General features: G+C 35.7%; 1 protein-coding gene across 4 annotated transcripts in view; it reads left to right on the top strand.

Annotated features, from left to right (window-relative positions):
- Positions 1 to 16848, top strand: part of LOC123383814 — a 75567-nt gene that overhangs the window by 9057 nt on the left and 49662 nt on the right. For 2 of the 4 annotated variants that reach the window (XR_006594063.1, XR_006594062.1), the window contains exon 4: positions 16668 to 16702. The exons of the other annotated variants lie outside the window; for them this stretch is intronic. The gene's annotated coding sequence lies outside the window, so the exon portion shown is untranslated. The remainder of the gene's footprint in view (positions 1 to 16667; positions 16703 to 16848) is intronic. 4 annotated transcript variants of the gene reach the window in all.

Genomic DNA, 16848 nt, shown 5'->3' with positions numbered 1-16848 from the left:
TACTTTTTTGCTGGGTTCCCTGGAGTCTCCCCATGCACGTGTAGCGTAGCAAATCAGCCAAGAAATGGGCAGAATTTACAATCAGATTTGGGGGTTTATCCCCTCTATGTCTCCATCTTGTCTAGGATTTCTTCCTTAGCTTTCTGTCTGCTGGCTCTGCCAGCCCCCGAATTTTGTCATCTGACATTTTAAGTAAGTAAGGCTGAGGCTTTTGGCTGCCTTGAACTGCCTGCGGACTGAGGAGAACCTTCAGACCAGAAGCTGCATAACTGCAAATCTCTTGCTTAATGGGCTTTCTGATTTTCAAAGAACGATTGCACTCCAGTTTCTGCCTGCTTTGCGTCATACTCCAGAGCCTGTACACTTTTGTTTTTTTAAGTTTTTTTGTTCAGATTTTATAATAGTTAAAGAGTTACAGTCTGGCAAAATCATTCCATTGTAGCAGCCAGAATTCCTCTTAAATATGATTCTATAGCAAGATTTTATACAGAATTTATTTTACCAGTCCACTATTGGACATTTAGTTGTTTCTGTTTGCTTTTGAAGAAAAAAATAACAAGAAGATATTAATGTGGCTCAGTTGGTTAAGCGTCTGACTCTTGGTTTCAGCTCAAGTCATGATCTCACAGTTCGGGAGTTTGAGCCCCGCATTGGCAGTGCAAAGCCTGCCTGGGATTCTCTCTCTCTCTCTCTCTCTCTCTCTCTCTCTCTCTCTCTCTCTCTGTGTGTCTGTCTTTCCCCCTGCTCATTCTCTCTCTCTCTCTCTCTGTCTCTCCCTCTCTCAAAATAAACTTAAAAATAAAAAAGAAGATATTAATGGCCACCAACACGATCATGTGACAGTAGCACTGCATTGTCCAACTTTGGGTGGGGCCATTCACACTGTTGTCTTTGAAACGTTCCCAGAGCAGAATTGAGGATGTGTTTAGCACCCTGAAGAGCTGTGCTGTGCTATGGCCACGTCTAGGAGCCCCTGGGGTCCTGTCAGGGAAAAAGAGGGTATGAAGCATTTGAGGATGCCAGTAAAATTATGAGTTGAAGCCTTGGAACTAAATAACATCTTTGTTGTTAATCATGAAATTACTAGGCATGCCCTTATTGGGCTGTCTACATCTTGTGTTGCTGTGGAAAGCATAGATTGTATATGGTATTAAATTCACAGGATGTTTTCTTACACTCATACCTGCTTTGTGCTTAGGTTCTTTGGTCTATCTGAATCTCTTTCACCTTCTCTGACCCTTCAGCCTATTCCTTCTTTGTTGTCCCCAATAATCAGCTCCAGGAATTAGCATAGATCTGTGTAAGTGCAGAGAGTGGCACCTTGACCACAGGGCATGTTTGAAGACTTGCATAAGAAAGAAGAGATGAGAATGTTGTTGGTTTTTAAAATTTATTTCTATTTTATTATTTATTTATTTATTATTTATTTATTTATTTATTTATTTATTTATTTATTAATTTATTTTTGAGAGAGAGCGTTCTCATGAAAGAAGGGGAGGGACAGAGACAGAGGGAGAGAGAGTATCCCAAGCAGGCCCTGTGCTCAGCACAGAGCCCAACGCAGGGGGTGGGGAGGGCTTGAACTCACAAACCTTAGATCATGACCTGAGCTTAACAGACTGAGTCACACAGGCACCCCAAAGAGAATGTTCTTTATTGCTGGTTTACATTTAGGAACTCTCTTGCTGGATAGTTCTTGGCTTAAAAGAGAAAACATCTTCATGAAAAATGACATAATTATAGTTTCATTGCTGAACTGGATATTTTAAAGATTCTAATTTTGATTGAGAGAACTTTGGATATAATGAGAGTTTAAAAATTACATTTACTTTTCTTTTATTCCTTTCTAGAATAATATCTTGATTGACAATTTATATATAAGGCTATACAAGTAAGACAATAAAACATCTATTGCAAAGGAAGGAACAGAAGGGAGGGAGGAAGGGAGAGAGGGATGAGGGAGGGAGGAAGAGAGGGAAGAAGGGGTGAGAGAGTGAGGGAAAGAAGAAGAGAAAAAGACAAAAAAAAAGATGAAAGGAAATGATGAGCACTGGGTGTTGTGTGTAGGTGATAAATCACTGAATTCTACACCTGAAACTCATATTACACTGTGTGTTAACTAACTGGAATTTAAATAAAAACTTGAAGAAGAAAAAAAAAAGGACGGAGGGAAGGAATGGAAAGAAAGTACCTCGTGTGGGTGTCTCAAATGACTAAGCTCCTTCTGGATGAAGTCAGTTGGGGTCCCATAAGCCAAATCTTTTCAAATGAGTGTTAATATTATATTCCTACAAGTGACTAAATTTTAGAATGTTAATCTACAGACACAGTTTGGGATCTTTTATCTGTCCATCTGTCAGGAAAAGAATTGGCAAGGGTAGGGCTGACTCACATGATGGTAACTTCTTCTAGTCTTATATTATTTCCCTGGCAATATGAATATCATGGGCATTCTATCTGCTTGAGTAGAAAGTCTCCCTATGCTCTTTTTTTAATTATTATTTTTAGTAAACAGTGTATACCCAGAATTCGTATCAGGAGGTTTCAGTTCTTAAAAACGATTGAGTATTAACTAAGATTGGTTCCATCTATACAGTGTCCCATCAAATGTGGGATTCATCCATCTCCTAGTACCCGGTTAACAAAGATAGAGAGATAGCCCAGTACACCACAGCCAGATTAATGAAAAAGGAAAATTGGAGATTGGCTATCATGGATCTCATTAATGTAAAGTTTGTCGTTACCACTACCAGTACATGGCTACCTATGGCTTTCTTGGGTTCACAGATCCCTCAGATATTTTACTGGCGGATAGTGACATGATAACCTGGTGATACAATGAAAGCAGGCAGTGCAAAGCCCCAAGGCTGGCTGAAAGTTGTACATTCTGACAAGGGGTTATTTAAGTCTAAAAACTAGTTTCCATTAAGTCTTAAAAATATTTTCCCATCAATGGGGCGCCTGGGTGGCGCAGTCGGTTAAGCGTCCGACTTCAGCCAGGTCACGATCTCGCGGTCCGTGAGTTCGAGCCCCGCGTCAGGCTCTGGGCTGATGGCTCAGAGCCTGGAGCCTGTTTCCGATTCTGTGTCTCCCTCTCTCTCTGCCCCTCCCCCGTTCATGCTCTGTCTCTCTCTGTCCCAAAAATAAATAAACATTGAAAAAAAAAATTTAAAAAAAAAATATTTTCCCATCAACATAACAATCCACATGTACCTTTGTGGAAACATGATTAGGAAGACAGGAAAATTGAACCCACTAGTATGATCTTGACCTGATTTCTGAGATATTTATCTATAGAATCTTCAGCTCATACGCTTATAATATTTTTGTTATCTTTCAGCGTCTTTTAGTATGTAACACTGAGATGTATCCAGATGGATCTGGGGGCTCCTGACATATTTGCATCCTACACGTCCTCTTCAGGTTCAGCATCAGTATGTCAGTTAAATGCCTACAACATATAAATCCAATAACTTAAATAGGAACCAGGTGAATCATTAAGAGTGTAGGCTCCCGAGTCTCACTGAAACTCTGTTCCTTACTAGCAGTGAAAATAACTTTGGGCAAGATACTTAAACCTTCTGTGCCTTAGTGTTCTCATATTATTAATAATTACTATTAATAATGATAATAATAGTAAGGGTTAAATGAGATAAGGCTTTTGAAGCCTGGTAGGCTGCTTACTGTATACACAGTAAATGCTCAATAAATAGCAATTATTGGTATTATTAATATATTACTAGGTAGCCTATTTTTTCAAACTCTTTGATCACCTTCAGACGTTAAAGCAATCCAGATGTTAATGTAGTCCTATTATGTTGCTGTTTGGGCTCTGTTTAAGAAACTGTTGCCAACTCAAAGCCATGAGGCTATTTTCATGTTATCATCTGGCAGCTTTATTCTTAAACCTTTAATATTCATATATATATAACCCATCTGGAATTATTTATGTGTATAGCATCAGTAGGGACAATTTTTAAGTTTTTCCCCATTGGATATCCAACTGACCCAGCATTATTGCCTTTACTCATTATTCTATCCTGCCAACTTTGTCAGAAGTCAAGTATGCATGCATGTGTGAGTCTGTTCTTGGTCTCTCTTGTTTCCTTTGGTCTATTTGTCTATCCTTTTCCCAATACTATTTTAACTATTGTTACTTTGTATTAAGTCTTAAAGTCAGGTAGGAAAGTTCTACCACTTGTTTCTTCTTCAAGATTGTCTTGGTATTCTAGGTGATTTGCAATTTCATACACCTTTCAGAATCTGCTTGTCAATTAAAAAAATTAACTTCTGGAATTCTGACATTTTTATAATTCTGAGTCTCAAATCCCTCACATACATCTATATGCCTATTTAGATCTTTTAAATTTTCTCTTAATACTACTCTATGGCTTTCTGTATAGAGATCTTACATATATTTCATTGGATTTATTCCCAGGCTTTAAATTTTGACGATATGATTTTTATTTTTTTGAGGTATAATTGACATACAACATTATATTAGTTTCTGGTGTACGACATAATGATTCAATATTTATATATATTGTGAAATGATCATTACAAGAAGTCTAGTTATCATCTGTTACTATACATATTACAAATTTTTTTCCTTGTGATGAAAACTTATAAGACATCACTAAGAGTGTAAGGTTAAGCCATAGGCTAGGAGAAGATATTTGTAGTACATTAAACTGACAACTTATATCTAGAATATATAAAGAAATTTTATTTTTTGAAAAAGACAATACAGTAGACCAGATACTCAAGCATCCCAAAGTGACACTTCACAAAAAAAGGATATTGAAGTGACTAATTAATAGGTGCTCAACATCACAAATGCAAATTAAAGTTGCATGATGAGATTCCATTGCACACCTAGCAGAAAGGTAAAATTAAAAAGAATTTCCATACTAAGTGTAGGCAAGAATGTGAAGTAACAAGGAACTCTCATGCAATATGGGTTGTATTTCATTGGAAAACTGTTTGGCAGTAACAACTAGAGTTGAATTTGCACGCATCCTATGATCCACCATTCCACTAGTAGGCTTAGCCCACACAAATGCCGGCACGAACTGAAAGACATATATAGGAACGTTCCTATTAGCATTATTTGTAAAGTTCCAAACTGAAAACAACCAAAATAGCCATCAATTTTAGAATGGATAAATTGTGGTATAGTTGTATGTGATACAGCTGAAAAATGGCCTCCCAAAGATATTAGGTTTTAATCCCTGGAACCGTAAATGTTACCTTGTGATTAAGCTGAAGCTCGTGAGATGGGGAGACTATTCAGGGAGGCTGTAAATGCGACTAGTACCTTATAAGAGGTAAACAGAAAGAAATGTAATGTACACAGTAAAGGAGAATGCAGAGTGACCCAGGAAGCAGAGACAGAATGATGTGGTCACAAGCCAACAAATGCTTATAGCCACCAAATGTTGGGAGAGGCAAAGAATGGACTCTCCCTCAGTCTAGAAAGAAATGCATCTCTGCTGACACCTTGGTTAAGGCTCAGTGATATTGACTTTGGATTCCTAGCCTCCAGAACTATAAGAGAATAAATTTCTGGCATTTTAAGCCACTTTTTTCTGGTAATTCGTTACAGCAGCAGAGGAAAGGAATACACCATAAAATGAAATACTATAAAGCAAGAGAAATAAATGAGCTTCTCTACACACACCAACATGGATGAATCTCAAAAACGTAATTCTGAAGGAAAGACAACATACTTATGATTCCACTTACATAAAGTTAGAAAGTAGTCAGTACTCATCTGTGATGTTAGAAGTCAGGATGGAGAATGCCTTTGTGGAGGGAACAGTAACTGGGAGGAGCAGGAGTGGGTTTCTGGGGTCTGGGGAATGTTCAGTCCTTTTATATGTAGGGGTGTATACACCTTGTGATGATTCATGAAACTGTAATCTTAACACTTATGCACTTTCTATATGTGTGTTTCATTCAAACAAAAATTTATTAAGAAAAAAACCCCACCTAAATGAAATATGATCCAGTTGTACCTGATATGAGCCTTCCCTGTCATCCCCTCAGGGACTGTGGCTCAAAGGCTCCGGGGGGGGGGGGGGCGGGCTGTGTGGCCACATCTGTACCTTAACCTGCCCCTTCCCTTTGGACCTACCCTGCTTTGGATTGTTTCAATCTGACTCTGGTGGCTTCTCTGCTATGCTGTTCTTTATATAAATGGATGTGTACTTTACTTGGGAGGGGCCAGCCTTCAACTTCACTCAGGACTACCCTTTATCACAGAGTATTCCTTCAAAGGGGGGCTGCTGTTCTTCTGATAGTCACACCAACAAGTCCAGGTCTACAACATCTGTTCAGGGTGGCACTTGCCCTATTTGACCCTTTGCCTGGGTGACTCTAGGGCTCCTGCTGTTCTCTGGCATCCAATGGAATGCCTTAGCTTCCCTTTATGTCTCCAAGATCTTCAGAGATCCAGGATAGATGGAGAAGTAACTTTGTCCTGTTCTCAGGCACATTCCACAGTGGGTCCTTCTCACCTTGTTGACCTGGATTACTTTGGCAAACTTCATACCAAAGAAAGCATCAACCAGGGAGAGAGAGACCAATATTTTTTCAGGTGATTATAATTCCCATAAATGATTCTTCTAATACTTCTCTCCTCTCTTGGCTTTGGATGGGAATAGATTGGCAAGAGAAGCACTTTCTTCTTTTCTGTAGAAGGAGAAAGGAGAAGTTCTCTCACCATTAATGCTGGAACTCTGGTAACTCACTAACCAATCCACCCCAACTCTTCCTCAGGCTACTCCTTCGGGTGAGGCTGATGGAGAGATGCAGTTGAGAGACAGTCTCCTTTTTCAGTCCTGGGGGCAGGGTTCAATATCTGAGCTGGACTGTGGTGGGTATACTCAGCATCTTCCTATCCTTGGCATTAAACCTTAGTCATTAATTCTGGGACAAATAGAAAAGTCCCACTTGGTTTGTTATACCAAGGTCCACTCTACCAATCTTTGCAGATATGAAACTAGAGCCAAGCTCAAAAACTGGAGCCAAGCAAAGAATTCAGGCAATATTTTTTCCTCCTGAAGGATCTAAGGATACTTAGAAGATTGGCTCCAATCCTTGGTAACCTGTACTTTTATAAACTCGTATAGTTTTGTCTGCTTGGACCCCAACTATAGTTGTAACTGGAGAAACAAGCTACATTTATATTCCTTGATCCTTGGAAGTTTACTTGTAACTGAGAGTAATAAACTTTCATTGTAGTATTTTTGATTCTAGCCTTTATGACTGTTATAAAGTGATATTTCATTGTAGTTTTAAAGTTGCATTTCCTTAATGATTGGAGATGTTGAGTATCTTTTCACGTGTCCCCGGGCCATCTGTATGTTGTCTTTGGGAAAATGTCTATTCAGGTCCTCTGTTCATTTTTAAATCATGTTATTTGGGTATTTTTTGATGTGGGTCATATGAATTCTTTATATATTTTAGATATTAACCCCTTATCGTATATATCATCTACAAATATCTTCTCCCACTCAGTATACTGCCTTTTCGTCTTCTTGGTGGTTTTCTACACTGTAAAAACACTTTTTAATTAGATGTAGTTCCAATTGTTTATTTTTATTTTGCTTACCTCATCTCAGGAAATGTATCTTGGAAAATGTTGCTACAGCTGATGTCAAAGAAATTATTGCCGGGCACCTAGGTGGCTCAGTTAGTTGAGCGTCTCCCTCTTGGTTTCAGCTCAGGTCGTGATCTCACAGTTTGTGGGTTCAAACCCTGCGTTGGGCTCCATGCTGAGAGTGTGGAGCCTGTTTAGGGTTCTCTCTCTCCCTCTCTCTCTCTCTGCTCCTCCCCTCCTCATGCTTTCTCTTTCTCTCTCTCTCAAAAGAAATAAATTCATTAAAATAATTATTGCCTATGCTTTCTTCTAAGAATTTTATGGTTTCAGGTTTGATATTTAGGTCTTTCTTCCATTTTAAGTTTATTTTTGTGTATAGTGTTAAGAAAGTGGTCCAGTTTTTATTTTTTTGCAGGTAGCTGTCTAGTTTTCCCAGTATCATTTATTGAAGAATGTTTTTACCTCATTGTATACTTTTGCCTCCTTTATCATAAATTAACTGACCATATATGCATGGGTTTATTTCTGGGCTATCAGTTCTGTTCTACTAATCTCTGTGTTTGTTTTTGTGCAGGTACCATGATGTTTTGATTGTTATACCATTGTAGTATATCTTGAAATCTGGGAATGTGATACTTCCAGCTTTGTTCTTTTTTGTTAGGATTGTTTTGGCTCTTTGGGATCTTTTGTAGTTTCATATAAATTTTAGGATTATTTGTTCTAGTTCTATGAAAAATGCTGTTGGTAACATGATAGGGATTTCACTGAGTATGTAGAATGCTTTGGGCAGTATAGACATGTTAATAACATTGGTTCTTCCAATCCATAAGCATTGTATACCATTCCTTTTCTTTGGGTGTTTAATTTCTTTTAACAATGCCTTAGTTCTCACAGTACAAGTCTTTACCCCTTTGGTTGAAACCATTCCTACGCCCAAATGTCCGTCAACTGATAAATGGATAAAGAAGATGTGGTGTTTGTGTGTGTGTGTGTGTGTGTGTGTGTGTGTGTGTGTACTTGGCAATCAAAAAGAATACATGGATGGAACTAGAGTGTATTTATGCTAAGTGAAATAAATCAGTCAGAGAAAGAAAAATATCATATGATTTCACTCATATGTGGAATTTAAGAAACAAAACAGATGAACATATGGGAAGGAAAGGAAAAATAAGATAAAACAGAGAGGGAGGCAAACCATAAGAGACTCTTAAATAGAACAAACTGAGGGTTTCTGGAAGGGAGGTGGAAGGGGTGATGGGCATTAAGAAGGGAACTTTTTGGGATGAGCATTGGGTGTTATATGTAAGTGATGAATCACTGGGTTCTACTCCTGAAACAAATACTTCACTGTATGTTTACTAACTTGAATTTAAATCAGTTAGAAATAAATAACAAAAAATTATTCATAAGCATTATATTCTCTTTGATGCTATTGTAAATAGGATTGTTTTCTTTACTTCCCTTTCTGCTTTTTTGTTATTAGTGTATAGGAATGCAACAGATTTCTGTATATTGATTTTGTATCCTGCAACTTTACTGAATTCATCTATTAAATATAATAGTTTTTTTTTGGTGGAGACTTTAGGGTTTTCTATATATAGTATGTCATCTGCAAATAGTGACTTTTACTTCTTCCTTACTAACTTGGATTCTCTTTATTTCTTTTTCTTGTCTGTTTGCTATGGCTAGGACTTCCAGTACTATGTTGAACAAAAGTAGTGAGAGTGGACATCCTTGTCTTATTCCTGATCTTAGAGGAAAAGCTCTCAATTTTTCACCATTGATGATGATATTAGCTGTGAGTTTGTCATATATGGCATTTATTGGTAAGGGTGTAGAGAAAAGGAAACTCTTATTCGCTGTTGGTGGGAATATAAGTTGGTACAGCCACTATAGAAAATAGTAGGGAGGTTCCTCAAAAAATTAAAACTAGAAATACCATATGTTCTTGTAATTCTACTTCTGGGTTTTTACCCAAAGAAAATGAAAACACTAACTCAAAAAGATATATGCACCCCTATGTTCATTGCAGCATTATTTTCTATAGCCAAAATATGGAAGCAACCCCAGTGTCCATTGATAGATGAATGGATAAAGAAGATATGGTACACACACACACACACACACACACACACACACACACACTGCAATATTAGTCAGCCATGTAAAAGGATGAGGTCATGCCATTTGCGACAACATGGATGGACCTAGAGGATATTCTGCTAAATGAAATAAGTCACACTAAGAATAACAAATGCCATATGATTTCACTTATATGTGGCATTAAGAAAAACAAAATGAATAAATAAATAAACAAAAATCAGAATCAGACCTGTAAATACAGGGAAAAAAGTGGTGGTTGCGAGAGAAGAAGAGGGATGAGAGGGATGGGCAAAATAGGTGAAGAGAAGTAGGAGATCCAGGCTTCCAGTTATGGAATAATTAAGTCATGGGAATAAAAGGCACAGCATAGGGAATAAAGTCAATGATACTGTAATAGTGTTATATGGTGACACATGGTAGCTACACTTGTAGTAAGCATATCATAACGTATAAAGTTGTTAAATCACTATGTTGTATACCTTAAACTAATGTAATATTGTGTGCCAACTATACTCAAAGGGGAAAAAAAGATGTGTATATATACATAATGTAACATTACTAAACCATAAGAAGCAGGAAATCTTGTCATTTAAAATATGGATGGACCTAGAAAGTATTTTGCTATGTGAAATAAACCAGACAGAAAAAGATAAATTACCATATGATTTAATCTATACTTGGAATCTAGAAAATAAAAGAAAGAAACAAACAACAACAACAAAAAAGGAGAAATAGACTCATAGAGAAAAAACTGATGGTTCCCAAAGTGGAGTGGGTTGGGGATGGTGGACAAAATGAGTGAAGGGGGTTAAAAGATACAACCTTTCAGTTATAAAATACATAAGTCACTGGGATAAGTATAGCATAGGGAATATAGTAAATCATATTGTGATACACTTATTGTGGCGAACATTTTGTAATGTATGTAACTTTTGAATCACTGTGTTGTACACCTGAAACTAAATTTAATATTATATGTCAACTACAAATGAAAATTAAAAAAAAAATTTAAAACCCTGGTTTTGTCTTCCTTCATCTATATTCTTACACTAAGAAGATAAAACCTTTGTTTTTTTTGATTAATGGATCTTTAGCAGTTTTAGGTTGCAGAAAAAATTAAATGAAAAGTACCCAGGATACTTGTATAATCCCTTAACTCATCAGCCCTACAATTTCCCGTATTTTTAGCATCTCACACTAATGTGGTACATTTGTTGCAGTTGATGAACCAATGTTGTACATTATTATTAACCCAAATCCATAATTTACTTTAGGATTACTCTTGATGTTGCACATTCTATGGTTTTTGAAAAAGTGTAATAATGTGTATTCATCATAAGGTATCATACAGAATAATAGTTTCACTGCCCTAAAATCCTGTTTATGCCATGTCTTCATCTCTCTTCTGCTCTCTCCTTCCGAACCCTGGCAACCACTGATTTAGTTAGTGTCTCCATGGTCATGCCTTTTTCAGAATGTTATAGAGTTGGAATCATACAGTATGTAACCTTTTCAGATTGGCTTTTTTATTTAGCGATATACATTTAAGATGCCTCCATGACTTTTCATGGCTTGATAGCTAATTTTTCTTTACTACTAATATTTCATTGTCTAGATGGACCACAGTTTATTTAACCATTAATCTACTGAAGTAGATTAGATTCCAAAGTTTGACCATTATGAAAAAAGCTGCTATAAACATCTGCGTGCAGGTTTTGTGTGGAGATAGTTTTCAAGTTGTTTGGGTAAATGCCAAGCAATGTGACTGCTGAATCATATGGTAAGAGTATATTTAGTTTTTTAAGAAATTGCCCAAAGTAGCTGCACATTTTACATTCCCACCAGGGGGTGTGTAATTGTAACTGGTTGTTTTAATTTGCATTTCCTGAATGACATATAACGTGGAGCATCTTTTCATATGCTTATGTACCATCTGCATTTCTTTTTTTATTCGAGTATAATTAACATAGAACGTTGTATTAGTTTCATGTATACAATATAATGATTCAACAATTCTATACATTTCTCAGTGCTCCTCAAGATAAGTGTACCCTTAATCTGCTTTATCTATTTCCCCTATCCTCCTACCTATCTCCTTTCTGGCAACCACCAGTTTGTTCTCTATATTTAAGAGTGTGGTCTTTTGTTTGTCTTTTTTTTTTTTTTTTTAGTTTTTGTTCATTTATTTTGTCTCTTAAATTTCACACCTGAGTGAAATCATTATCTGTTTGTCTTTCTGTGGCTGAATTATTTCACTTAGCTTTATACCTTCTAGGTCCATCCATGTTGTTGCAAATGGCAAGATTTCATTCTTTTTTATTACTGGGTAACATCCATACTATATATACACCATATCTTTGTTTATTCATCTATCATTGAGCACTTGAGTTGCTTCAATATTTTGGTTATTGTAAATCATGCTATAATAAACATAGTGATGCATTTATCTTTTTTGTATTAGTGTTTTCATTTTCTTTGAGTAAATACCCAGTTGTGGAATTACTGGATCATATGGTAATTCTGCCTTTAATATTTTAAGAACCTCCATATTGTTTTCTGCAGTCACTATACCTATTCATATTCCCACTAATAGTACATGAAGTTTTCTTTATCTCCACATCCTCACCAATCTTTTTTATTTCTTGTATTTTTGATATTAGCCATTCTGACAGGTATAAGATGATATCTCATTGTAAATTTACTTTTTATATTCCTGATAGTTAGTGATTCTAAGCATCTTTTCATGTGTTTGCTGGCCATTTATATCTCTTTGAAAAATGTCTATTTAAGTCCTCTGCCCATTTTAAAGTGTTATTATTATTATTATTATTATTATCATCATCATTATGTGTATGTGTGCATTGCATGAGTTCTTTATATATTTTGGATATTAATCCCTCATTTGTCTATCATCTACAGATATCATCTCCCACTCAGTTTACTACTTTTTCGTGCACTGTGCACTGTGCAAACACTTTTTAATTAGATGGAGTTCCAATTGTTTATTTTTTGCTTTTGATTACCTTGCCTCAGGAGATGTATCCAGGAAAAGGTTGCTACAGCTGATGTCAAAGGAATTACTGCCTATGTTTTATTCTAGGAATTTTATGGTTTCAGGTTTCACATTTAGGTCTTTATTTTGAGTTTATTTTTGAGTATGGTGTAAGAAAATGGTCCAATTTCATTCTTTCACATGTAGCTGTCCAGTTTTCCCAACACCTTTTGTTAAAGAGACTGCCTTCTTCTCATTGCACATTCTTGCTTCCTTTGGCATAGACTAACTGACCATATTATCCTGGTTTTATTTCTGGACTTTCAGTTCTGTTCCACTAATCTATGTGTCTGTTTTTGTGCCAGTGCCACACTTCTTTGATCACTTCAGCTTTGTACTATATCGTGAAATCTGGAATAGTGATACCTCTAGCTTTTTTCTTATTTCTCAAGATTTCTTTTGCTATTCACGGTATTTCATGGCTTCGTATAAATTTTAGTATTATTTGTTCTAGGTCTGTAAAAATTGTTGTTGGTATTTGGATAAGGATTGCATTAAATTTGTAAATTGCTTGGTTCTTCTAATTCATGAACATGAAATATCTTTCCATTTGTTTTCGTCATCTTCAATTTTTTCCCACTAATAGCGCAACAATTTCTTTTGTTAATGTTTTACCATTTTTAGGCTACAGGTCTTTGGTTAATGTTATTCCTGGATATTTTATTATTTGGGTGCAATTATAAATGGGGTTGCTTTCTTAATTTCTCTCTCTGCTACTTCATTATCAATGTATAGAAAATGCAACAGATTTCTGTATATTGATTTTGCATCCTGGAACTTTACAGAATTTATCAGTTCTATTAATTTTTTGGTAGTCTTTAAGGTTTTCTACATATAGTATTATGCCATCTGCAAATCATGAAAGTTTTTCTTCTTGTTTACCAATTTGGATGCCTCATTTCTTTTTCATGTCTGATTACTTTGGCTAGGACTTCTAGTACTATGTTGAATAAAAATGGTGAGAGTGGACATCATTTTCTTGTTCTTGATCTTATGAGAAAAGTTCTCAGCTTTTCACCACCTGAATATGATGCTCACTGTTGGTTTTTCTTATATGGCTTTTATTATGTTAAGGTATATTCCCTAGAAACCTACTTTGTTGAGAATTTTTTATTGCAAATGGATGTTGTACTTTGTCCATTGCTTTTTATGCATCTATTGAGATGATCATATGGTTTTTATCCTTTCTCTTATTGATGCAATGCATCATGTTGATTGAGTTGTGAATATTGAACCACCTTTGCATCCCTGGAATAAATCTCACTTGATTGTGGTGAATAATTTTTTAATATATTGTTAGATTCTGTTTGCTGATATTTTGTTGAGGATTTTTGCATCTATGTTCATAAAATACGTTGGCCTGTAGTTTTCTTTTTGGAGTGTCTTTATTTGGTTTTGACATCAAGATGATGCTGACCTGGTAGAATAAATTTGGAAGTTTTCTTCCCTCTTCTATTTTCTGGAATTGTTTGAAGATAATGGGTTGTAACTCATCTTTAAATGTTTCATAAAATTTACCCATGAAGCCATTTTTCCCTGGATCTCTGTTTTTTAGAAGTTTGATTACTCACTCAGTATCATTGCTAATAATCAGTCTCTTCAAGTTTTCTATTTATTTCCGACTCATTTTTTTTGTTTTTTGTTTTCTGTTTTTTGTTGTTTATTTTTAAATATTTATTTATTTTTGAGGGACAGAGAGACAGAGTGCAAGCAGGGAGGGGCAGAGAGAGAGGGGGACACAGAATCCAAATTGGGCTCCAAGGTGTCAGCACAGAACCCAACGCAGGGCTTGAATTAATGAGCTGTGAGATCATGAACTGAGCCAAAGTCAGAAGTTTAACCAACTGAACCACTCAGGAAGCCCTCTGACTCATTCTTGGAAGGTGATATGTTTATAGGAATTTATCCATTTCTTCTTGGTTGTCCAACTTTTGGGCATACAATTTTTTATAATATTCTCATTATCCTTTGTATTTCTGTGGTGTAAGTTGTTATATCTCCTTCGTTTCTGATTTTATTTAAACCCTCTCTCTTCTTTTTTGATGAGTTTAACTAAACATTTATCCATTTTGTTGATCTTTTCAAAAAACCAGCTTCTGGTTTCATCAATCTGTTCTATTATTATTTTAGTCTTTGGTTTAATTTATTTCTACTATATATTATTTTCTTCCTTCTACTGGCTTTGGGCTTTGTTTATTCTTTTTCTAGCTCCTTTAGCAGTAAAGTTAGGTTGTTTATTTAAGATCTTTTTCTGCTTCTTGAGTAGGCCTATATTGCTATAATCTTTTTTCTCAGAATAGTTTTTGCTGCATCCCAAGTATTTTGAGTTGTTGTTTTAATTTTCATTTGTCTCTCTCTATTTTTTAATTTCCTCTTTGATTTATTAGTTGACTCATTCATTGTTTAGTAGCATATTATTTGGCCTCCACAGATTTTTGTTCTTTCCAGATTTTTTCTTGTGATTGATTTTTAGTTTCATACCATTGTGGTTATAAAAGATGCATGACATGATTTCAATCCTTTTGCATTTATTGAGACTTGTTTTGCGGCCTAACATGATATGTTTTTGATAATGTTTCACGTACACTTAAAAAGAATTTATATTCTGCTCTTTTTGGATGGAGTGTTCTGAATATATGTGTTCGGTTCATTTGGTCCAATGTGTCATACAAAGCCATGGTTTCCTTGTTGATTTTCTATTTGGATGATCTAGCCATTGATATAAGTGGGTTGTTAAGGTCCCCTACTATTATTGTATTACTGTCAGCTTCTTCCTTAATGTCTGTTAATAGTTGCTTTATGTATTTAGATCCTACAATGTTGGGTGCATAAATATTTAAATTGTTATATCTTCTTGTTCAATTATTCCCTTTATGATTATGTAATGTCCTTCTTTGTCTCTGTTACAGTCTTGTTTTAAAGTCTATTTTGTCCTATTTAAGTATTGATATCCCAGTTTTCTTTTTGCTTCCATTTCATAGTAAATGTTTCTCCATCCCTTTGCTTTTAACCTGCATGTCTGAAGTGAGTCTCCTGTATGCAACATGTAGATGGATGTTGTTGTTGTCATTGTTATTTTTGTACATTTATTCATTCTATGTCTTTTGAATGGAACATTTAGTCTACTTACATTTGAAGTAATTGTTGTTGGTGTATACTTATTGACATTTTGTTACTTTATCTATGGTGCTTTTGTAGGCCTTTGTTTCTTTCTTCTCTTGTTCACTTCTTTTATGATTGTATGGCTTGCCTAAGTAATATGCTTGAATTTCTTTCTCTGTATTTATTGCATATCTGTTAGAAGTTTTTGATTTGTAGTTACCATTAGGCTCGTCTATAACATCTTATGCACATAGCAGTCTATATTAAATTGATGGTCATATAAGTTTGAACCCATTCTAAAAGCACTAAATCTTAATCCCTTTTTTGTGTTGCTGAGTTTCCTTAACCTATCCTCAATTATTTTTATTCTTTTTTTGTTTTTGCTGTTCTTTTTTTTGGGGGGGGGGGGGTCTTGGTTGTTTCCCATTACTCAGTCTTCCAGTTTTCTGATCCATTCTTTTGCCTTCTCTAGTCTATTAATGATTCCTTCTAGTATATTTTTTTAAGTTTTTTTTTAACGTTTTATTTTTATTTTTGAGAGAGAGAGAGACAGAGCATGAGGGGGAGAGGGACTGAGAAAGAGGGAGACACAGAATTGGAAGCAGGCTCCAGGCTCTGAGGTGTCAGCACAGAGCCCAATGCGGGGCTCAAAGTCACGAACCGTGAGAACATGACCTGACCTGAGGTCGGATACTTAACCGACTGAACCACCCAGGCACCACCCTTCTAGTGTATTTTTAATTTCAGATGTTGAGTTCTTCATCTCTGATTGGTTCTTTTAAAATATTTTCTATCTCTCTTTTCAAGGTCTCACTGGGATTCTCCATTTTTTCTCAAGTTCAGTAAGTACGGATCTATAAGGCACAGATAGATTTATGATCTATAAGGCATATTGCTTTTCTCCATTTCATTTAGCCCATTTGCTGGGGCCTTGTCCTTTTCTTTCATTTGAGACTTACTCCTCTGTCTCCTTATTTTGTCTAACTCT

This window comes from Felis catus, chromosome A2, assembly GCF_018350175.1.
Source record: "Felis catus isolate Fca126 chromosome A2, F.catus_Fca126_mat1.0, whole genome shotgun sequence".
In the NCBI taxonomy this organism is placed as follows: Eukaryota; Metazoa; Chordata; class Mammalia; order Carnivora; family Felidae; genus Felis; species Felis catus.
The sequence above is the reverse complement of the archived record's forward strand: the minus strand, read 5'-3'. Positions and strand labels throughout refer to the sequence as shown.